The sequence below is a fragment of the Pseudophryne corroboree genome, chromosome 3 (assembly GCF_028390025.1).
Source record: "Pseudophryne corroboree isolate aPseCor3 chromosome 3, aPseCor3.hap2, whole genome shotgun sequence".
Classification (NCBI taxonomy): domain Eukaryota; kingdom Metazoa; phylum Chordata; class Amphibia; order Anura; family Myobatrachidae; genus Pseudophryne; species Pseudophryne corroboree.
In genome coordinates, this window is record NC_086446.1 from 180960512 (window position 1) to 180984732 (window position 24221).

Below are 24221 nucleotides of genomic sequence, written 5' to 3' on the forward strand. Positions count from 1 at the left end.
TCAGGTTCCCTTGCTGGTATCTGTGCTATCCTGATTGCATGGAATGGGATCATCCTGGGAGGACAAATCCTCCGCAGCATATGACAGTGTCCCTGGACATAGCTAAAGGAGACCACCAAACTCCACACACACAGGGGAGGGCAGACAGAGTTTCCCCCCCAAGAATGGCAAGAGAGACACAGAGATTGGAGCCAACGCACACACAGCGTTTTTACCAAAGGGAGACCCCTTTTCAGTGCTGACTGTGCACCTTAATACGATAATTCAATCACAAAAAGGTTGTCCCAGGAAAAGGGACTAGTGACAAAGAAGTTTACCTCTTTGTGGGGGCACTCGTTTAGTTAATTATATATTTCCACAGAAACAAACACCTACAATCAAGTAGTCCCCTGGCGCTAACCAGATAGTTAAGTTCAATTGTAATAGACGTGTGTGTCCCAAGAGCAAAAAAAAAAAATCTGATGCAGCTCACTGCAGAGCAGGGGGACCTCTCCACCCCCTGCAAAAAAACAGTTACCACAGAAAAAAACAAAACAAACACAGACAGCGCTACCAGATTTCTTATTAAAATACTGATTTATTTAATTATTTATTCTATTATCATTCAACTTTCATTAAGAGAGAGAATGGTTAATGAAAGTTGAATGATAATAGAATAAATAATTAAATAAATCAGTATTTTAATAAGAAATCTGGTAGCGCTGTCTGTGTTTGTTTTTTTTTTTCTGTGGTAATTATATATTTATTGGTTAAAATGTAACTTTTAATAATTCATTAAAAATATGTATTAATTGTTTATAATTACCCTTAAGGAAAACTATTTGATCAGCATATAATGAAAAGAAAATTAGTAAGAAAATGTTTCAATGATTTAGAGGAGTATATATAATGCTAATTCCTCTATTATAATGCTTCCTAGGGTGAAAATATATATCAGAGAATCAAATTATCTATGGTGGTTATTAAACGTTATTTATATTAACCACCACCATTCATTTTCTATACAATATAATCTAATAGCTTCTTGGGAACCTATACTTCACTATCAATTATACTGAAGTTTACAATAAGGGTAATTTCTACATTATTAATATTTCGAACCAAAGTGCTTTTCTCATTTCTCTAATATTACCAAATTCATTTAATAAACATTTCTTTTTTATGTTACTTTAAAATTCTCTTTTATCAGTCCCCTTTAGAGCACACTTGCTAAACTTTTTTTCACATAATTATTCCCAATAGCCTCCCAGCAATATAAATTTCCTTATTATTTATATCACATAATAATCCGGTATGATTAATACCAGTGATACCATAATAAATATCTTTTTTAATTTTTACGTTTATATTTTCATAATATTGGATATTTTTTCACTGTACATATATTACCTCTGTGTTCTCCATAATTGATTCATTATTAATACGACTATTTTGCCGCTATCGCATTAAATAATTTTTAAGTCCATGCAGTGTTATAATAATACTACTACTTCACACCTAATGACGATTGTTTAAATTAATTGGGTGTCCAACTTTCGTTCCCTTGTTGGCTATCAGCGCTATTAGTACTGGATAATTGTATCTTGTCTAGCCACTTTCTTATTATTGGTTATTGGACATGTCACTCATTATAAATCGTATGCAGGATTGGTTAGCTCATGTTTATAAGCTGACAGGTTCTAACAGCATGCAGGCATATGGTGAACAAGCCCCTGAGAGGGTGAAACGTACGTTCAGCCCAGTTATCGCGTCACTAGACGTAATTGCCGGTTACCCGTCATACACACACGTGGAGCAGGAGCTGGAGACCCGGTACACGGGGAGACGCTGCCCGCTACAGCCACAGCCCAGACATTGTGTCACTAGATGTAATTACCGGGCTCCTGTTATATGTACACGTGGAGCCGGAGACCCGGTATACAGGGAAACGCTGCCCGCTACTCATTACCAGTCCTCCAATTTCAGCCGCTACACGTTGGATCCACACAGAGATGTTCCGAGGTATTTCAGTGTTCTCTCATCGTGCTGCGACTGTGCCTGCAGCCCTGCAATGATAATTCTATCACCAGGGCCCCAGAGCACGGGAGCGCACGAAAGCAGAAACACCCTTTCCTTTCTTCTACCCATCACCATCCAGGTTAATACTCTCACCTCTCATTCACTGTGCCACAGTGCGCACATGGGAAGGCAGTAGATGTTACCAGGGGCAATGGAACGGGGCCTTTACTCTTTGCAAACCTATTGACTGTCAATTATTACTGAGATATATATGCTATCCACAAATTAGGGTATCTCTGTTTTTTGAAGGCTCGCTTTTGTTTTGGATTACTAGCACTGAAAGAGGATTCAGATTTGTTAACGTCACGGCATGTATAAATTCTGTTAAGTACGGCTGATTTAAAATATATCACAGCCGCTACATTGTTGGCCATATGCCTTTTTGAATTTAAATATATCACAACCGCTACATTGTTGGCCACATGCTGTTTTGAATGTTGCAAATATTAGGATTTCCCTAAGGGAACGATACTATCTGTTATATTCTGTCTTAAAGTGATGAGGATTTTTCCAAAGGAAATGATACTATTTGTTACACTTTGTCTCAGTGTGAATATTGACAATCAAGCGGCTCTAATTGTTTGAAGTAGGACAAACGCCACAAGGTTATAGAGTACTCACTTCTTGAAGGTGTATTAGGCTAACCTTGAAGGTGATTACTTGGTGACTTATATTATAAACGCTATTTGAACTTACCTGATTCTCCTTCTCTGCAGCAATTGATTAATGTGGTGATATGGAAAAATAACAGCTGCTATGAATGAATGCATATTTATACTATAATTGCAATAGTGACTGTTATACCCAGGAGAGCTGCAAGTTGAGCTTTTCACGGGATTTGTTACCTTTTTCTCCTTTTAGGTCAATTTCTTCCTTACAGGGGTTTATGGAACACCACTATACATGTTTAATCACCAATTTATATATTTTTTCATTGCTGTGAGAAATTACTCTTGTGTGGGATTTTCAACTATGCCCTATTCAGGGTAGCGTCTTACCCTTTAATTTGCTATACCGGGTGGTGGTTAATATAAATAACGTTTAATAACCACCATAGATAATTTGATTCTCTGATATATATTTTCACCCTAGGAAGCATTATAATAGAGGAATAAGCATTATATATACTCCTCTAAATCATTGAAAAATTTTCTTACTTATTTTCTTTTCATTATATGCTGATCAAATAGTTTTCCTTAAGGATAATTATAAATAATTAATACATTTTTAATGAATTATTAAAAGTTAAATTTTAACCAATAAATATATAATTAACTAAACGAGTGCCCCCACAAAGAGGTAAACTTCTTTGTCCCTAGTCCCTTTCCCTGGGACAACCTTTTTGTGATTGATTTGTCATATTTTTCCTCTGGGGAGCACCGCCAACAATGTCACCTTTAAAAAGGAATTTTTTCCATTTAACTAATTCCTTATAGTTGGTTCTTATATATACCTTTAAACCCAATTATACATTGTTTGTGGCAGTGCAGGACGACTACTCTTTTTGTACCTTAATACGATTGCAGCCTCCCCCCCTTCTACAACCCCCTGGTACCGTTTACAGATACCTGGAGTTGCTGTGGAGGGACCTTATTCTCCTTGTCAGCGCTGTGCAGGCAGGAAAATGGCGCTTAACGCTGCTGGGTCCGCTCTGAGGAGAAGCTCCCACCCCAAAATGGAGGTGTCTTCCCACTCTTCATCAGATTATACTGGCCTGAGGATTTAGTGCTGGCTGAGATCCGGGGACCCCAAAAGGCTGCAGGAACAGTGTAGGGTGTTGCGCTGGTTCAGGGCGCCCCTCATAGCGCCGCACCATGTACCGCTGAGCCATCTCGGGAGCGCAGTTAATACTGCGCTCCTACCCTGATGCCGCCATCTTCACACCGACCCCCCACTTGTTAGGAGGGTCGATGTCTCACTCGCCACCGATTCTTCAGCTCTGCAAGGGGGTGGAGGCATGCTGCTGGGGCGAGCGGTCCCCTGTGGCGGAGAATGATAAGACCCCTCTGGATCTCAGTGTCCAGTCAGCGGAGGCAGTGGCTCAGACCCGCAGGGCGGACACTACTCCCCCCCTCAGTCCCTCGCTGCAGGGAGGCTGTTGCCAGCAGCCTCCCTGTAAAATGATAAACTCTACAAAAAACTTTTTTACCAGGAAAACGCAGGAGAGCTCCCCTAGCTGTGACCGGCTCCTCCGGGCACATTTTCTAATCTGAGTCTGGTAGGAGGGGCATAGAGGGAGGAGCCAGCCCATACGCTCAAACTCTTAAAGTGCCAATGGCTCCTGGTGGACCCGTCTATACCCCATGGTACTAATGTGGACCCCAGCACCCTCTAGGACGTAAGAGAAACAATGTTATTTTAAATGTTGGTAGTCTATTTACTGATATGTTTTGTGTATAATGTGCAGTGTCCAATTCTTAAGTCAGTGTTGAGTCTAAAAATCTCAGTTTCCTCTAAACATAACATTATCCCTTCATCCATTCGCCTCTTAAATTGTGGAACGAAAATGTGGTACAATGTGTAGGGAAACTGCTGGGGTAATGGGTCCAAAGTGCTGCCATAATAGGGGCATCTTGTTGGTACTACTCTAGGGACATTGTGCTGGTATAATAATGTGGATGGGTACTGCTGGTTTCCTAATTTGTTGGCATGTGTGGGTACAGCTGATGCATGGCACTGCTGATATACAGTGTGCAGGGCCGGTTCTAGACCTTGTGGCGCCCTAGGACGAAAGTTTCCTTTGGCGACCCCCCCCCCCCGAGCCGGCGAAACAGGGTCAGTGCGCGCCGAAGGCGCGTGTAAAAAAAAAATGGGGCGTGGCTTCATAGGAAAGGGGCGTGGCCAGTTTTGCTCCCTGTAGTTTTGCCCCTGTAGCGTTGTGCACCCTATAGAGCTGTGCCCACAGTAGCTGTTGTGCCCCCTGCAGCTGTGCCCCCAGTAGTTGTTATGCCCCCTGCAGCTGTTGTGCCCCCTGCAGCTGTGCCCCAGTGGCTGTTATGCCCCCTGCAGCTGTGCCCCCATTAGTTGTGGCCCTAGTAGTTGTGCCCCCTGCAGCTGTGCCCCCAGTAGTTGTGCCCCCCTTAGTGTGCCCTCTGCAGCTGTGCCCCCATTAGTTGTGGCCCCAGTAGTTGTGCCCCCCTTAGTGTGCTCCCTGCAGCTGTGCCCCCATTAGTTGTGGCCCCAGTAGTTGTGCCCCCCTTAGTGTGCTCCCTGCAGCTGTGCCCCCATTAGTTGTGGCCCCAGTAGTTGTGCCCCCATTAGTTGTGGCCCCCTTAGTATGCCCCCTGCAGCTGTGCCTCCATTAGTAATGCCCAAAAGTAGCTGTGCACCTAGTAAAAAAAAAAAAAATACCAGACCCGTTCCTGTTCCCGATCACTGCACTCTGTCTCCGGCGCCGCTCCTCTGCGCTCTGGGAGAGACGTCATGACGTCTCTCCCATAGCACTGCACAGAAAGGTCCTCTCCACGAAGGGAAACTAGATGCTACCTCACTGCGCATCTAGATTCCCTTCGCGGAGAGGACCTTTTCAAACCCGCCGCCGCCACCATCCTAGTTAGTAGCGGTTCTTGCCACGGCGGCGGCGCCCCGGGCAAAAGTACTACTTGCCCACGGCAAGAGCTGCTACTGACAGTGTGAGGGCTCTGTCTACATCAGAAGACCAAAATATCTAACTATCCTGTGGCAACATTTGGTCTACATCCAGCTCTTCAATTGTACACTGGCTATATAAATATGTGTTTAAAAATGTACATGGGTTCTACACATGGAAAATGTATATGACATATTTAGCACCTATACTCCAGGGGTGGAACATTAAACTGCTACACCACATAGCAAAAGTTGGGATCGGTATTTTGCAATCTGTGCATGTGTCAGATGCACAAATGCTGAAGAGAGCAATGCAGGGGCCTTGGAGGTGTGGTGTGGCAACATGACATTACCGGGCTCCCCACACCTCCTGGCCAGTTCGCGGCAGTGCCCCTGCCCTCATTGATTACTTAGGACCAAATTGCAGTATATGTATTGTGACAGATTTTACATTTTACATTTTCATTTCTAGCATTGGGGATGTAAACTTAATTTTAGGACTGACACCTCCTAGTATAAGACTACTTCTATACAGTACCCTTTTAGATGTATTTTAGATGTAGTATTTATTAGCATTACAAATAAATGTATTATTGTTACAAAAATTCTATTTGACATGTTTAGTCATTATCTTCTATGGCCTTTTACAGCAGGAACAAATGTAAAGTCTTTGATAAAGAATGTTCTCCTTACGCGTCTCCCAGATAGAGCTTTGGCCACACTTGGTTGACATGTCCTGTAGATCCTCGGTGATTCCAGAGAAATCGCTGTAGATCATGGACAGGCAGGGGTTCATAGTGGGACTTCACACCAGCCATCTTAAATGCAAAACATTTGACAATTTACAATTCTCTTGTGGTTATTTTTTTCTTTTGCTTTGTCTTAATCTATATAATTGACATAATTTACAGTACAAATAAAAACAATTTGAAATTATGATTACAACAGTTACCTAAAAGAGAAATATGCATGTTACAGATGTGTCTTCATTCACCTAGCATTCTTTTCGTGCCTTATGGCACAAGAACTTGTAGAGACTATTGGGGAGATGTACTAAGCCTTGAAAAGTGATACATTTCACAGTGATAAATTACCAGCCAATCAGCTTCTTACTGCCATGTCACAGGCTGGGTTTGAAAAATGACAGGAGCTGACTGGCTGGTACTTTATCACCGTGAAATGTATCACTTTTCATGGCTTTGTACATCTTCCCCTAGACGCTTCACCACAGGTAGATTATTTTTATACTTGTTTCCTGAATATGTATCTTATTTACATCATAGCCACATACAAAGTTCTGCGGTACTAGGCACACTAGATTAGTTATTTTGTAACAAAGGAATTGGAATAAAGATGTAGATGAAGCATAATGATACATAGCAGATATCTGACTTTTTTGTCTTTTTTTTATCCAGATTAGCCGCTCACAGACGAAATGCCAGCATCTGTATTCAGGGTACCCCGCATTGTACTTTTGTCACATAGTGATGCGAATAAGACACATATTTTGTCAAAAGTGCTGGGACATTTAGGGTGTCTACGTCGCCAAGTTTTTGGTGCGCTAAATGAGGCTACTTCATGCGATCTGAGGATAGGTTTATGTTGGCACATCTGTATGAACTTTAAAATGTCCACAGATAAAAAATACTTGTATTTTCTTTATAGTTTATTAGAGACTTTTCACTTGGTGTACTACAGCTCATGCTTATCCATCTGTCTCCTATTTTGAAGTAGGCTGGAGTGGGTTAACAGCAGCACATAGTATTTGAGGACATATATATGCTAATACTGGGTTTTCCATGGAGCAGAGACTATGGATTGTATAAGTGAGGATAGAATTGCATGTAAATGTGGGATGGAGTTACAACGTGGGCAGGTAATTGTGCTGGGTTAAATCGCTATCACTGCTTCATAAACAGACCCCTATGTGCATTGCATTTTCTCCCAATATAATGGATAGATATTTGCATTCTAGAATGTACAGGTATAAATGTTATTTATATTGCGCCATACTTGGCAAACAAATTGAATCTCATCGAAAGTTCAGATACAATAGGAAAGTCCTTGAAGTCTCTGGCCTTAAAGTCTGCTTAAGATGGGCACACACTGTAAAATAAAGAGCATTGGCCAAACTTACGTATACCTAATTCCACCCAATTCTTCATTTAATGATTTTTATGGTCGCATCTTCCCATCTGATGTGCTGCACATCAGATGAGACAATGTGACGTTCCATGCAGTATGCTAACATTAATACTGTAATGCTATATCGCAGCATTGTATGGCAGGTCATGAACTGTGTACGTGGGCACGATAAATATCGACCATTGTAAGATTGCCGGATTTTTGCAGTGTGTTCCTAGCTTTAGGGAGAATGAAGACATACTCTATACAGATGAGCAGTATGTGTGTTAGTACTGTAAAAGTTGACAATATTTGAAAACCAGTAAAATCGTTAATGTAACCGGACACAACTCTGATGAGAAGAAGTGCGACACTATACCTTAAATTAACACGTTACAAGTTTACTGCGTTCCAACCCGCAAAACATTTAATAATGTGAAAAGGAGAAAACAGATACAGAATGCAGTAACAATTGATCAAACAATAAACACAAATATGCAGAGAAATGCAAGTACAGTATAACACCAATAAGGATTTACAGGTAACAGACCATATACATACTCTGTGCCACTGGATTCCAGGCCTCAGTCACCTAGCAAGATGACCTATGAGAAAAGGTGACTGAAACCTGGGCCCGGTGCATGTCATTTTATACAATGTTCCAAAAAATAGTACAATGGGGAATGTAAGATCTTCTTCCATTGGTCTAGGGGCGGGACATCTTCAGTACACCGTGGGTCGTTGGTCAGTTCGAACACTTGGCGATGCCTAATCTTGGGATGTGGTTACAGTTGTTTACCGCTGGGCTCCTGCCTAAAGACCAGTTTAAACCGACCACAGTATAATACAAGAATATACATGAATCCAGTATCACTAATAACTTGTTGCCGCAATATGTGACAATATCCTCGCAACCACTGGATTATTACTTATGTGACCCTGAACAATTTGATCCCACACATGGTGTCCTTATGCAGTCCCGTCTCTGTACTACACGTATGGATGGATATCTAATGAAACAATACCTATATATATATATATATATATATAACACTTTCCATAAGCCGGCACTCCTTGGATAGCTTACTGGTACCTTGCCAGGGTGCTCTCTTTGGGTCAGATGATCCCTAGATACAAATTGCAATACACAGAGGCACTCTCGGACTTCCAACTTAGTGAAACAAATGCAGTGATTTAATTCAAAGTTTCAGGGAACTGCCCCCCGTCATCAGGACACACACACATGTGTGTGTGGCCTGATTATGGGGGGCAGTTACCCGAAATGTTGAATTAAATCACTGCATTTGTTTCATTAAGTTGGAAGTCCGGGAGTGCCTCTGTGTATTGCAATATATATATATATATATATATATATATATATATATATAGGTTGAGTATCCCATATCCAAATATTCCGAAATACGGAATATTCAGAAATACGGACTTTTTTGAGTGAGACTGAGATAGAGAAATCTTTGTTTTTTGATGGCTCAATGTACACAAACTTTGTTTAATACACAAAGTTATTAAAAATATTGTATTAAATGACCTTTAGGCTGTGTGTATAAGGTGTATATGAAACATAAATGAATTGTGTGAATGTACACACACTTTGTTTAATGCACAAAGTTATAAAAAATATTGGCTAAAATGACCTTCAGGCTGTGTGTATAAGGTGTATATGAAACATAAATACATTCTGTGCTTATATTTAGGTCCCATCACCATGATATCTCATTATGGTATGCAATTATTCCAAAATACGGAAAAATCCCATATCCAAAATACCTCCGGTCCCAAGCATTTTGGATAAGGGATACTCAACCTGTATATATATCAGTGACGTGCGATAGTTGACCAGCTGTTTAAAGACTATGTGTAACTCATTGTATAGGGGACAAGTCAGTGCTGTGTAAGCCATAAAGCCAGAATACATAATACATAAAACATATCACTATTAATTCAAATATCACTGTCTGGTTTAAACTGAATATCACTTCATGGTCTCCTGGCTTAGATCAACAAGAAGCACACAGGATTCTGATATGTGCATGAATGTGTGTTAAGCACACATTCAGGAATCTGCATGTCTTTAGCTATTGTATGGTATCTGGCTTCTTGTTTGTTAGAGACAATGACAGCACGGGATCAATGGGATCATCACCAAGCCTCAACTGTTCATGCTAACAATTGAGGCAAACAATGGTATTTACACATTCAATCAGTCAAAGGTCTATCTTCCATGGACACAATGCCTGTTTGGACAAAACAATCTGATATGTTTAGGACACTATTTGATTTATATTTCTGGATGTAACACATTTGAGTGTATGTAAGAAATATTTGCTATTGTCTTACAGTATGATATTTATTAACAAATGCGTCTTCTACCGTATCGTAGACGCATCCATTAGTAAATGCCACAGTGTGTACTAAATATAGAAATATGCAATTTGACTTTGACAGTACTAGCAAGCTAAAAGGTAGAAACAGATAAAGGGGTAGAGTTCCTAAGGTAGGGTGCAGTGGGAGACAATGATTTAAGCTATGAAAGATCCGTTGGATTATATTACACTGGTTTGCTGATGGTTAAACATTTAACAAATATGACATTTAGGGGTAAATTTAATAAAGCTTCTAAAAGTGAAAAGAGGTGATGTTGCTCATAGCAACCAATTAAATTATCTCTATCATTTCTTTATTGCATCCTATGAAATTATAGAGAGAATCAGATTGGTTGCTATGGGCAACAGCACCTATTTTCACTTTTAGAAGCTTTAGTAAATTTACCCTTTAGAGTCCGTGTTGTAGAAGAGCAGGGTCAGTAATTGTATTCCTTCATAGAAATGAAGTAAAAATAAACCGTTAATGCCAGGCTAAAATCAACAAAAGAGAGAATAATGTTACCAATGTTTGTGGATGGTTGGAAAATAATTCTTTGTATAACACCAATTTAAGTAACTATAGTTGACAACAAAATAACATCTTCAAACTTATTAAACTTTACCAAATTTAGTTAGGGCCCCTGCTGTGATCTAGCAAGGCCATTACACATGTAACCTAACATTGTGTTCTGTTAAAGGAGATTACTTTTAATATCAGTGGCATCACAAATAAGCAAATTAGCCTTTTGCCAACTATGTGTTCTATTTGATCTTGACCTTTATTTAAATTCAAATAATACGCCTTGGCACACTTGAATCTCTGTTCTACAAAACAACTGCTTGCTCTACTATGCATAATATAATACCCTTGCCACATTCTGCAGAAAATGTAATATAATATTTAAAATTCTCTCAAGATAAGGTTTTATAGACAAGTACATAGGAAATGCCTGAGCCTTATACTTTTATTGGTCCTCATTCTGATTCAGACGCAGCTCCATATATTTCCGTAAATATTAATTTTCAGCAATTTGCGCAAGAACAGAAGTGAATTTATGCATTTTTGCGATTCTCTGGGCGATTCTGAGTCAGACAGATGTTGGCTGGATTTCTACTTGCATGCAATGGATACTTCTGGGCCACAATAAAAGAGATCCGTGTAGTGGGTACTGCTATTCTGAGGAGCACGTACAGCCTGTTTCTCTTGCACTCTGCATTTGTCATGTGCAAGTGCCAATACTAATGGTGACAGTTGTGGCTGTGGACGAATAAACTTCCCGTTTTAAGCCACATGGACACTCACTTTAGCAAAAGATAGTAAGTCAGGTTTCCCACATTTACAGATGCTTTGCGTACAATTCAGAATGAGTCCCTTAATGTATGCAAACAGGGCTTAAGTTTATCTTCTAGAACAGTTGAGCAAGAATAAAGGGTGTGGTTCATCAAATCGACAGTGTCTAGGTCGACAATGTTTAGGTCGACCACTATAGGTCGACATGGATGGAAGGTCGACAGGGTTTCTAGGTCGACATGTGCTAGGTCGACAGGTCTAAAGGTCGACATGAGGATTTTTTTTCTTTTTGGTGTCGTTTTCTTCGTAGAGTGACCGGGATCCCAAATTAGTGCACCGCGTCCCCTCGCATGGCTCGCTTCGCTCGCCATGCTTCGGGCATGGTGCGTTCGCTCCGCTACCGCTTCGCTCGACACACTTTACCGTTCCAATCGTAGTCCACGTGGATCGTTAAGTATGAAAAAATTTAAAAAAAGAAAAAAATGTGAAAAACTCATGTCGACCTTTAGACCTGTCGACCTAGCACATGTCGACCTAGAAACCCTGTCGACCTTCCATCCATGTCGACCTAGTGACTGTCGACCTATAGTGGTCGACCTAAACATTGTCGACCTAGACACTGTCGATCTTCAGACCGGATACCAAGAATAAATGGGTGCAGTTTAACAATGCAATAAAATATTAATATACATTAAAGAATTCAATATTATTATTAAAAAGCAGCACTTATTGCTTTCCTTAATAGATAGAACCTGGTATCAAAAAATTTAATCAGAAAAACAAAATATAGCTGCTGAATAAAAATAATTAATGTGAACAGTTATACACAATAAAATATGAATGAAATCTGATCAAATAGGACCGATGACACAGCTGAAAAAATACTTAAATGAAACTGTTAACTGCTTAACAGATCTTTGGCCACAGATTATACAAATGAATTTAAGATCCAAAGGCAATAAGGGCCAGATTAAAGGAAGGGTGACATTGGCGGTCATCCCGGACCGCACACACAGCTGTTTGCAGCTGAGTAGTCCTCCGGTGGCTCAGTGAGCGGCTTCCACTGTAGCCATGTGTGCCAGGTCACAGGTGCGGTGCCCAGATGTGGAAGAATAAGCAGGAGAAGAGGGGTCAGGTGTCGCCGCCCGGTGCTGTGTACACACTGCAGCCTCTGCCCCCTCTGGTGCCCACTCACTGCAGCAGAGGTCAGGCCCAGTGGCACCGAACACAGCGGGCCTGTGTTGTCCTGTCCAGGGAGAAGGGGGTTTTCAGGAGTGTTTGTCAGCTTTGGGACTAAGGCTGGGTCCTCACCAGCCTTAATCTGGCCCTGAAGGCAATAAACTTTGAGTCTAAAGGTGGGTACACACTTAGTAAATGACGTTGCTCATTTTGACCATTCCTGAGCAACCTTGTTTACTTAATCGCTAAGTGTATATACCCTCAGTGTCCGCTGTACATGCAGCTCAATTTGGACTCATCACCCAAAACTGCATGCTCTGGCCAACCGTCCCATGACGTCGATGTGTGATATCGTTAGTGATATCGCACAGCAGTGTGTATGCCCGCCATAGGGCAGCCCGGCCCGGGAGGGGAAATACTAGGAAACGTCGTTCATAGAGCACATCGCCTTGCGGTACCAACCTTAACTTACATAGGTAAATAACACAAGAAGCCAAACTATTTAAACTCTGAAGTCATTAATACATTAGTTCAGCTCAATAAGCACAGTGTCCAGCTCATATTATTAGATAATTAGATTTTTTTTTCTTTTTTTTCAAATGTAAGTTTAATTAGTATTTGTGAAAGATTACACAGACAGAGAACGGAGAGAAGGTACGGAAATAAAAAAGGGAGGGATAACACATCAGGTACATTCAGTGCCGTAACTAGGTATGTGCGCTGTGTGCCTTGCACACAGCGCAGGATGACCTGGGGTGCACCCAGCCGCCAGCACAATCTGTATTACACAGGTGAGTGGCTGTTAGCGCCGCCTCCCCTCCCTCCGAAGCCGAAGCTTTCAGTGGCAGTGCAGATGCGGGAAGCCGCCGCCGCAAGGCCGAACATTCCCCCTCCCCTCACAGAGCCCTTAGCCGCGATCATCTCCGCCTCCTCTCCCTCCCAAGCTGTCGCATGCAGAGCAGCAGCATGGGAAGCCACGAGTACTGTACGCACCCTTTGCCTCATGGTAACACAGCCACACGAGCAACACTTTTTACTGAGAATAATGTCCTTACTCATTTAGAAAAGAAAGTCCCCAAAACTGCATAAGTGCCTTTTATGTGTGTGCTTTTATGATTAGAGCTTTATTAATTAATATTTATATTATAAAGCCTTTGCAATAATCTGGTTTGACCTTTTGACCTGGAAGCTCTTGACCTCCATGCTTTAAAACCCTGCTTTCAGATCCTACTGCCACATTGCCCTGACGAAGAGCTTCAGGCTCGATACGCGTTGGCCTGTGACAGGAGGATCATCCGGTAGAAGTGTTTCCAGCATCCGAGCAGAGAATTCAGCAATCGAGCAGAGTCCCAGAATATCCGGAACCTGTCACTCCATTGAGATCTTTATGCCCTTGTTGAAATCTCCATCTGGTAAACGCCTCCATTTCTTACCTAAGTTTTTATCCATTTATATACACACTGTTTATGTAATAAAATGTTTTTATGGAATTACGCTATGTAGGATATTATTTTACTTCTCCACATGTCTGCGTTATAATGAGGAATTTCGGTACCGAATCTGAAAAAAACCCTACAGAAAGTACATATCTACACGTTTGAAGAATAAAGCTATCCGGTAAAGCCTCCATTATCTATTATTTGTGGATAATAGAAGGGATCTACTGTATTGTTAATTGCGACACCTTTTGTATATCTATTTGAAATATTTGATGGTATTTCACTATGTGGAGCATTTCTTCTTTCTTTCTTATCCCTACTTACCCATGTACATCCGATTAATGGTAATGAACCTCATTAAGCTGATCTGAATCGTTTTGAGATAAGTAGGAAATTGTTTATTTTACTGTCACACTTTTGGGTGATTTCAAACGTTCAGCGTGCAGGTTTTCTGTCATTCGCAACCTTTTTTTCCCATATTTACCTCTGGTTATCGGGTATAACCAAGACAGAAGACAGCTGCTGCTTTATCTTTGCGCCAATAGGGTATCTCCGCTCCACTTTTATTGCACGAGCATTATTGCCCGACACCCCCACCCGCAGGAGCTTACAGCAACGCCAGGTGACTCCCTCTGTGTGCACTGTGCAGACTGGATCTGTGCTGCAGACAGTGCCGTAGAAGTTGAGATCCGCCTCCTCCCCCCGAATCCTGCAGTCTAAAGTAAGTTATATTGGGGGGAGACACTCAGTTCATGACATAGTGTAAGGTAACATTAGCATAAACATGAGAGAGGGAGGAAGGTGGGCAGGCACAGGGGCAAATACACAATATTTAGGGGGGGGGGAGGGTTATATATACACTGTAATGTGTAAAAGGGGGTCTCTGTCTGCCATAATGTGTAAAACGGGGCTCTACCTGCCGGACTGTGTATGTAAAAGGGGACTCTGCCTGCTGTACTGTGTATGTAAAAGGGGACTCAAAAGGGGACTCTACCTGCCGTACTGTGTATGTTAAAGGGGACTCTACCTGCCATACTGTGTATGTTAAAGGGGACTCTATCTGCCGTACTGTATAAAAGGGGACTCTACCTGCAGTATTGTGTAAAAGGGGACTCTACCTGGTGTACTGTGTAAAAGGGGACTCTACCTGGCGTAATGTGTGACAGGGGCTCTACATGGCGTAATGTGTTACCGGCTCTACCTGGTGTAATGTGTGTAAGTAGCACTACTGTACGGCGTAATTTGAATAATGGAGACTACTGTGCAGCGTAACATTAATTGGTATTATTTTGTGGCCACGCTCCTTTCCCATGAAACCACATCCCTATATATTTGGCACTGGTCCAGTTTTAAATATGGGGGGGGGGGGGCGCGCCGGTGCTCTTTCTTGCACACAGCGCTAAAATGTGTAGTTATAGCACTGGGTACATTCAATGCATCGGGAGAAGATTAAGCCATACAATAACACAGAATCGGAGGGGACACAGTATTTTACGGTTATAGAGATATAGATTCAACCTGTGATAAGTCCATAAGAATTGTGAAGTACAGCATACCAACCAACATCTTTACATTAACAGTGAGCCACCTTGTAGTTAATATTTAGAGGGATTGTTGTATACCATTTAGTTAGGAGGGGAGGTCTCGTCCGAGAGCTAGAGTAAGAGGCAGCTGCTGTTTCAAATTCAAAGTGAAATTGCACAGCAGTTTCGACCTCGGTATATGAAGGAATTAAAGGCGTGCGCCAATTTCGTGCTAGTAGAAGCTTCGCAGAAGCTAAAATATGACCTATGACATATCTGTCAGAGGAAGAAATAATTTCCGGTAGTAAATGTAATAGAGCTAATTTAGGTTTAGGAGTCAAGGGAAGTCCCAGTACCATTGAAATGAGCCAGAAAACCTGGTTCCAGAAATTTTTAATTAGAGGGCAAGATCAAAATATATGATAAAGAGTACCCACTCTTCCACAATTACGCCGACACTTATCAGATGTAGTGGGTTACATACATTTAGATAAAGTAAAACAAGTACGGAACATTCCTCCTCTGATATGGTACACGCAAGGTCAATTTCCCATTTGCTAAGTGAGGGTAGTTTTGTAGAATTTTTCAAGTTAATCACAAGGGAATACCACCTAGATATTGCACCTCTACTTTTTGCTTTAACAATCAGGTCAAGTACATGTCTAGGGACAGATGACAAATGATGAGAGGGAGGTGATACGCTCCTTAACCAGTGTCTTAACTGAAGATATTTATAAAAGTCTCTCTGTGGTATCAAGAGTTTAGATTGAATTTGAGATTTCGACAGTAGGGTACCTAGATCCATTATATCTTGCAACTTCACTATGCCCTGGGAGGGCCAAGAATCAAAAGTTAAATTCGGAATCAAACACGCTAAACCTTTAAATGAAAGCTCCACAGAAGGGAGGGAGAACGCCTCTGTTTTGTGCACAAGTGCTAACCAAGCCTTACAGGACGCTTTTATTGATGTGGAGAAGGCCTCAATGTGTTTCCCCTCCATAAAGGGTAGCCATAGGATATCTTGTAGGGGGAAAGGGGAGATTAGGCCACGCTCAAGCTGGACCCACGCTTTAAGGTTATCTGACTCCATCCAAGCCCCTACAGAGGAAAGAATACAGGCCTCCTGATATCGCTGTAGATCTGGAAATGACAAACTCCCATGCTTTTTGGGAAGAGCCAATGTACGCCATGCTAGTCTTGGTTTCTTCCCTTTCCAAACATATCTCACCATCACCCTATAAAATTTAGCAAGTAGAGAGTTAGGAAATAATATAGGGATGGTTCTAAATAAATACAGGTTGAGTTAGTATCCCTTATCGAAAATGCTTGGGACCAGAGGTATTTTGGATATCGGATTTTTCCGTATTTTGGAATAATTAGATACCATAATGAGATCTTATGATGATGGGACCTAAATCTAAGCACAGACTGCATTTATGTTACATATACACCCTAAACACACAGCCTGAAGGTAATTTTAGCCAATATTTTTTATAACTTTGTGCATTAAACAAAGTGTGTGTACATTCACACATTTCATTTATGTTTCATATACACCTTATATACACAGCCCGAAGGTCATTTAATACAATATTATTAATAACTTTGTGTATTAAACAAAGTTTGTGTACATTGAGCCATCAAAAAACAAAGGTTTCACTATCTCACTCTCACTCAAAAAAGTCTGTATTTCGGAATATTCCGTATTTCGGAATATTTGGATATGGGATACTCAACCTGTATAACAGTTTGGGAAGCAGGACCATTTTCAGGGCTGCTATACGGCGTAACCATGAGACATTTTGCATCATCCAATCATTTGTCAAGCAAGAAAATTTGTGTAATAAGGGAGGATAATTGCAGGAGACTAAGTCCGAGACTTTCAGGGAGAGCTGGATTCCCAGATATTTAAGTCTTCTATCTTGCCAAGCATAATAATAACTGGATTTCAGTGTGTCAAGTAAACTAGATGGGAAGCTGATAGGAAGAGTATCCATTTTAGAGCACTTTAGCTTGTAAAATTATACAGAGGAGTATTCTTCTAGTAAGTCATGCAGTTGCTGGAGGGAAGAAACAGGGTTTGTCAGAGTCAGTAGCACATCATCCGCATAGAGGCAGATTTTGTAAGGGTGGTCAAATAGAATTGGGCCTGTTATCATAAGAGTCGATTCTAATGCATTCAGCTAGGGGTTCTATCGCAAGGGCGAAAACTAAGGGGAACAGAGGGCAACCCTGGAGAGTACCATTCGAGATTAAAAGGAGCCAAAAGCATACTATTAACATATACTGAAGCCGATGGATTAAAGTATAAAGCAGCAATTGAGGACAGGGCTCTGGCAGTAATCCCAAATGTAAGTAATACTGCTTGTAAGTAACCCCAGTGTAACCTATCAAATGCCTTCTCTGCATCCAATAAAAGCATCAGTAGAGGGTCAGTCGATGCAGAGAAGGCATCCAGAATATCAATCACCCTCCTGGTATTATCCGGGGCCTGATGTTCTCGAACAAACTCCGCCTGATCCTGATGAATTAGAGATGGTAACAGACGATTGAGTCTATTAGCTATAGGTTTAGCATATTTTTTCACGTCAGTATTTAGGAGGGCAATCGGACGGTAATTAGTTAAGATAGTGGGGTTCTTCCCTGGCTTGGGGAAAGCTACAATTCATGCTTCAAGCATTTCCCGGGTGAAAGCACCTCCAGTAGAAGCTTCATTAAATACAGATTTGAGATAGGGCGAAAGAATATCTATAAAACGTTTATATAATTTGTTAGAGTAGCCATCAGGACCAGGTGCCTTGTCTGCCGGAAGATTGCTAATCATCTCCTTGATTTCCTCAGTAGTCCAGGAGGCTTCTAATGATTGGAGGGTAGAAGCGTCTAAAGAAGGAAGATTAACTGCCTTTAGAAAGGCTTTGACTCCTTCAGCTGTGGGTTCAAAGGATCATTAGTCAAGTTATACAGAGCAGAGTAATTATCGGCGAAGGCATTAGCGATGTCTAATGGGTCTGAGACTTTTGCTCCTTTGAATTCTCTACTTCTCTAATACGCTCTTTAGCTATTTTACCTCTCAACTTCCTAGCCAGCATTCTACCTGCCCTGTCACCTTGAACATAAAATTTATGTTTAAGTTTAAAAAGATTTTTGAGGACCTCCTGTAGAGTTAAAATGTTCCATTCCTTTCTAGTTTTAAGAAGTTCTCTGTAAATCAACTTATTAGAAGGAGAAGACTTAAGTTGGGATTCCAGGACACCTAAATGGGTTTCAATATCTGTTTGGAGTTTTCTCCTTGTCCTGCGATGACGAGCAGCTGCTTGAATTATAGAGTCCCGTACCACCGCTTTCAAAGCGCACCGACGATTAAATACTGACGTATCAATTGGGTCATTAGTAGCCAAATATAGAAAAAGTGATTGAGAAATGTTAGTCCTGGACTCCAAATCATCTAAATGGTGCTTGCCAAGGCACCAATGTCTGGGAGAGTGTTTCACAGCATTTAAGTTCCATCGAAGACTTAACGCGGAGTGATTGGACCATGAGATTGGCAAGATAGTTTTTATCTGCTGGAGAGTCCATTTATCGGACACGGCTAAATCAATCCAGGAAAAGGACCTAACCGGGGAATAAAATGTATAGTCTCTACAATTAGGGTTCCAAGCTTGCCATACATCGTGCAAATCGTATTCGGCCAGGATTCGTCTGAATGATTTGGATCGATCTCCAGCAGTGGGTTTCCTATGAGGATTGCTGGGCATGGCCGGATTAAAGGAGGGGTGACAGGGGCTGTCGTCCTGGGGCCCCCACACATTAGGGGCCCCACACACTCTCCCCCTGAATTGACCACTGCCGGCAATGCAATCGGAGCACAGCATGATTCAGCTGTGTCTCTGATGCGATGTCCCCAGTATATGGCCGGGCTCTGGGAATGTGAGAAGTACAGGAGCTCTCAGCTCCTTCCTCAGCGGCGCCGGCAGTGAGTGTGGCTGGCGCTGCTGGCTCCTACTGCGACATTGCAGCAGCAGCATTTCTCCAGCCAATCATTCATGAGGCGGCATTAGATGGAACACAACTGCAGGATCCAGACAAGCACACACAGTACTCTGAAAACTTCTCCCGGCAGCCGGCAGAGAAAGTTAGCTGTGCACTGCGCAGCCGGAGAGCACCAAGTACCATGCCCTGTGCCTACCTCCACCTCTCTTACCCTGTGGCAGCCTTCCACACCATTCTCTGGATTCCCCATTCCCTGTGGCTGCAGTATGGTGTGCAACGTAGACTTCTGCAACCTCCTCATCTCTACTGACAATGTTGAGTGATGTGGAGGCAGGGAAGGGGAGGGGGATATTGCGTGCCAGGCTATGATGTGACCAGGCATCTGGGACCAGGCATATATGGCTGGTTAGTGCTATGGGGCTGCCAGGATGGGGTACCCCTGTGCCATTACTGGCTGATAGGCTGGAGGAAAGAGGGGAGTATAGATGAGGCAGAAGGCTCCTGGCCTCACTTTCCTCCTCTACGGCCATAGGACAAGGTAAGAAAGGAACCCTAGCAGTAAATAGCCCCTACCAACTGATAGGGGCCCCCACAAAATTGTTGTCCAGGGCCCCCACAGACCTTAATCCGGCCCTGTTGCAGGGTGTTGACTTATCTAAATGAGCAGTTAGCTTGAAGGACAGTACAAAATTTTCTGATAAATGGGATCTGTTTCGTGTTAGGGGCATGTACTACTGCTAATGTAACCTGTTTGTCTTCCAATTTACCAATGAGTATTAAGTAACGACCTTCAGAATCGGTTACCTGATTTTCTAATAGATAATTAGATTTTTGGTAAACAAACCCCAAAACTCTATATTTTATTATTTTATTATTTAAACTAGTTACCAGCCCGTCCAAATGACATAATAACTTAACAGTAATGTCAGCAATGGCAGCTGTGCAGATCCGAACGGAGCAGCACTCAAATTGCTCCGTTGGCGCCATCTAGTGGCCCCCATTGCGCAAAACACTTTAATTTCCCCCATAGAGGTGAGGAGCAGCATTAGCCTTTTATTCTATAGAATATTTTCTGTATGGTTGAATAAGTATTTCTCTGCACAGGTTTCTGTGGCTTATAAGTGCTGATTCCGTATTCATGGGTTGATCTATGTTCTTTCTATGAAGAGTTTTGTACATTAAGAAAATGCAGTTATTGCCATAGTTTCAAGTTTATATGTAAGGTTATTATATATTAAGCTTCGGTATGCGGTCAGGATCCTGCCGGACGGGATCCTGGCGGTCGGAATACCGACACCGGGATCCCGACCATCACAATCCCGACATATTCTTCCTCTGTGGGTGTCCACGAAACCCACAGAGGGAGAATAAATTAGTGTGCCGAGCATAGCGAGGCACCGTGCCTGCCGCGTAGCGAGCGCAGCGAGCCCGCAAGGGACTGCGTTGTGCACGCCCCCCTGTCGGGATTGTGCCGGTCGGGATCCCGGTATCGGTATTCCGACCGCCGGGATCCCATCCGGCGGGATCTCGTACTGATCCCTAAGCTTTACTGAGTCAGTTTATATATGGGACTCTCTTTTTTTACACTTTGTCAGGAGGGTGAGTGCTTATTTTGGATCAACAAAGTTACTTTTTTCAAAGTATTTTGATGCAAGAATTGCATTGTCTAGATGAGATGTATAATTATGTACAAACGTATTTGATGAAGAAAGTGAGTTAGCACGCATTTATGTTCTGTGTGTTCTGCAAGAAACCATATTGTTGTCACTAAAGTACTAGGAAGCCATGGTGACCTGTATGTGTTATGCACATTTCTAGCTAGGAGAGTGTGAAATTTTAACTACTGGATTATCAGTTTATTTTCCCTTTAATCTTGACATTAAGGGGTTCATTTACCAATCGGTGCTGGATTTAAAGTAGAGATGAGCGCCGGAAATTTTTCGGGTTTTGTGTTTTGGTTTTGGGTTCGGTTCCGCGGCCGTGTTTTGGGTTCGACCGCGTTTTGGCAAAACCTAACCGAATTTTTTTTGTCGGATTCGGGTGTGTTTTGGATTCGGGTGTTTTTTTCCAAAAAACCTAAAAAACAGCTTAAATCATAGAATTTGGGGGTCATTTTGATCCCAAAGTATTATTAACCTCAAAAACCATCATTTCCACTCATTTTCAGTCTATTCTGAATACCTCACACCTCACAATATTATTTTTAGTCCTAAAATTTGCACCGAGGTCGCTGGATGACTAAGCTAAGCGACCCTAGTGGCCGACACAAACACCTGGCCCATCTAGGAGTGGCACTGCAGTGTCACGCAGGATGTCCCTTCCAAAAAAACCTCCCCAAACAGCACATGACGCAAAGAAAAAAAGAGGCGCAATGAGGTAGCTGTGTGAGTAAGATAAGCGACCCTAGTGGCCGACACAAACACCGGGCCCATCTAGGAGTGGCACTGCAGTGTCACGCAGGATGTCCCTTCCAAAAAACCCTCCCCAAACAGCACATGACGCAAAGAAAAAAAGAGGCGCAATGAGGTAGCTGTGTGAGTAAGATAAGCGACCCTAGTGGCCGACACAAACACCGGGCCCATCTAGGAGTGGCACTGCAGTGTCACGCAGGATGTCCCTTCCAAAAAACCCTCCCCAAACAGCACATGACGCAAAGAAAAAAAGAGGCGCAATGAGGTAGCTGTGTGAGTAAGATAAGCGACCCTAGTGGCCGACACAAACACCGGGCCCATCTAGGAGTGGCACTGCAGTGTCACGCAGGATGTCCCTTCCAAAAAACACTCCCCAAACAGCACATGACGCAAAGAAAAATTAAAGAAAAAAGAGGTGCAAGATGGAATTGTCCTTGGGCCCTCCCACCCACCCTTATGTTGTATAAACAGGACATGCACACTTTAACCAACCCATCATTTCAGTGACAGGGTCTGCCACACGACTGTGACTGATATGACGGGTTGGTTTGGACCCCCACCAAAAAAGAAGCAATTAATCTCTCCTTGCACAAACTGGCTCTACAGAGGCAAGATGTCCACCTCATCATCATCCTCCGATATATCACCGTGTACATCCCCCTCCTCACAGATTATCAATTCGTCCCCACTGGAATCCACCATCTCAGCTCCCTGTGTACTTTGTGGAGGCAATTGCTGCTGTTCAATGTCTCCGCGGAGGAATTGATTATAATTCATTTTAATGAACATTATCTTCTCCACATTTTCTGGATGTAACCTCGTACGCCGATTGCTGACAAGGTGAGCGGCGGCACTAAACACTCTTTCGGAGTACACACTTGTGGGAGGGCAACTTAGGTAGAATAAAGCCAGTTTGTGCAAGGGCCTCCAAATTGCCTCTTTTTCCTGCCAGTATAAGTACGGACTGTGTGACGTGCCTACTTGGATGCGGTCACTCATATAATCCTTTACCATTCTTTCAATGTTGAGAGAATCATATGCAGTGACAGTAGACGACATGTCCGTAATCGTTGTCAGGTCCTTCAGTCCGGACCAGATGTCAGCATCAGCAGTCGCTCCAGACTGCCCTGCATCACCGCCAGCGGGTGGGCTCGGAATTCTGAGCCTTTTCCTCGCACCCCCAGTTGCGGGAGAATGTGAAGGAGGAGATGTTGACAGGTCGCGTTCCGCTTGACTTGACAATTTTCTCACCAGCAGGTCTTTCAACCCCAGCAGACTTGTGTCTGCCGGAAAGAGAGATCCAAGGTAGGCTTTAAATCTAGGATCGAGCACGGTGGCCAAAATGTAGTGCTCTGATTTCAACAGATTGACCACCCGTGAATCCTTGTTAAGCGAATTAAGGGCTCCATCCACAAGTCCCACATGCCTAGCGGAATCGCTCCGTGTTAGCTCCTCCTTCAATGTCTCCAGCTTCTTCTGCAAAAGCCTGATGAGGGGAATGACCTGACTCAGGCTGGCAGTGTCTGAACTGACTTCACGTGTGGCAAGTTCAAAGGGCATCAGAACCTTGCACAACGTTGAAATCATTCTCCACTGCGCTTGAGACAGGTGCATTCCACCTCCTATATCGTGCTCAATTGTATAGGCTTGAATGGCCTTTTGCTGCTCCTCCAACCTCTGAAGCATATAGAGGGTTGAATTCCACCTCGTTACCACTTCTTGCTTCAGATGATGGCAGGGCAGGTTCAGTAGTTTTTGGTGGTGCTCCAGTCTTCTGTACGTGGTGCCTGTACGCCGAAAGTGTCCCGCAATTCTTCTGGCCACCGACAGCATCTCTTGCACGCCCCTGTCGTTTTTTAAATAATTCTGCACCACCAAATTCAAGGTATGTGCAAAACATGGGACGTGCTGGAATTTGCCCATATTTAATGCACACACAATATTGCTGGCGTTGTCCGATGCCACAAATCCACAGGAGAGTCCAATTGGGGTAAGCCATTCCGCGATGATCTTCCTCAGTTGCCGTAAGAGGTTTTCAGCTGTGTGCGTATTCTGGAAACCGGTGATACAAAGCGTAGCCTGCCTAGGAAAGAGTTGGCGTTTGCGAGATGCTGCTACTGGTGCCGCCGCTGCTGTTCTTGCGGCGGGAGTCCATACATCTACCCAGTGGGCTGTCCCAGTCATATAGTCCTGACCCTGCCCTGCTCCACTTGTCCACATGTCCGTGGTTAAGT

General features: G+C 42.7%; 1 protein-coding gene and 1 pseudogene across 1 annotated transcript in view; both read right to left on the minus strand.

Moving 5' to 3' along the window:
• LOC135055057 (dual specificity phosphatase 29-like) overlaps window positions 1–24221 on the minus strand; it is a 232086-nt gene that overhangs the window by 185872 nt on the left and 21993 nt on the right. The window lies entirely within an intron of this gene.
• LOC135055059 (dual specificity protein phosphatase 13B-like) overlaps window positions 1–24221 on the minus strand; it is a 122125-nt pseudogene that overhangs the window by 67639 nt on the left and 30265 nt on the right.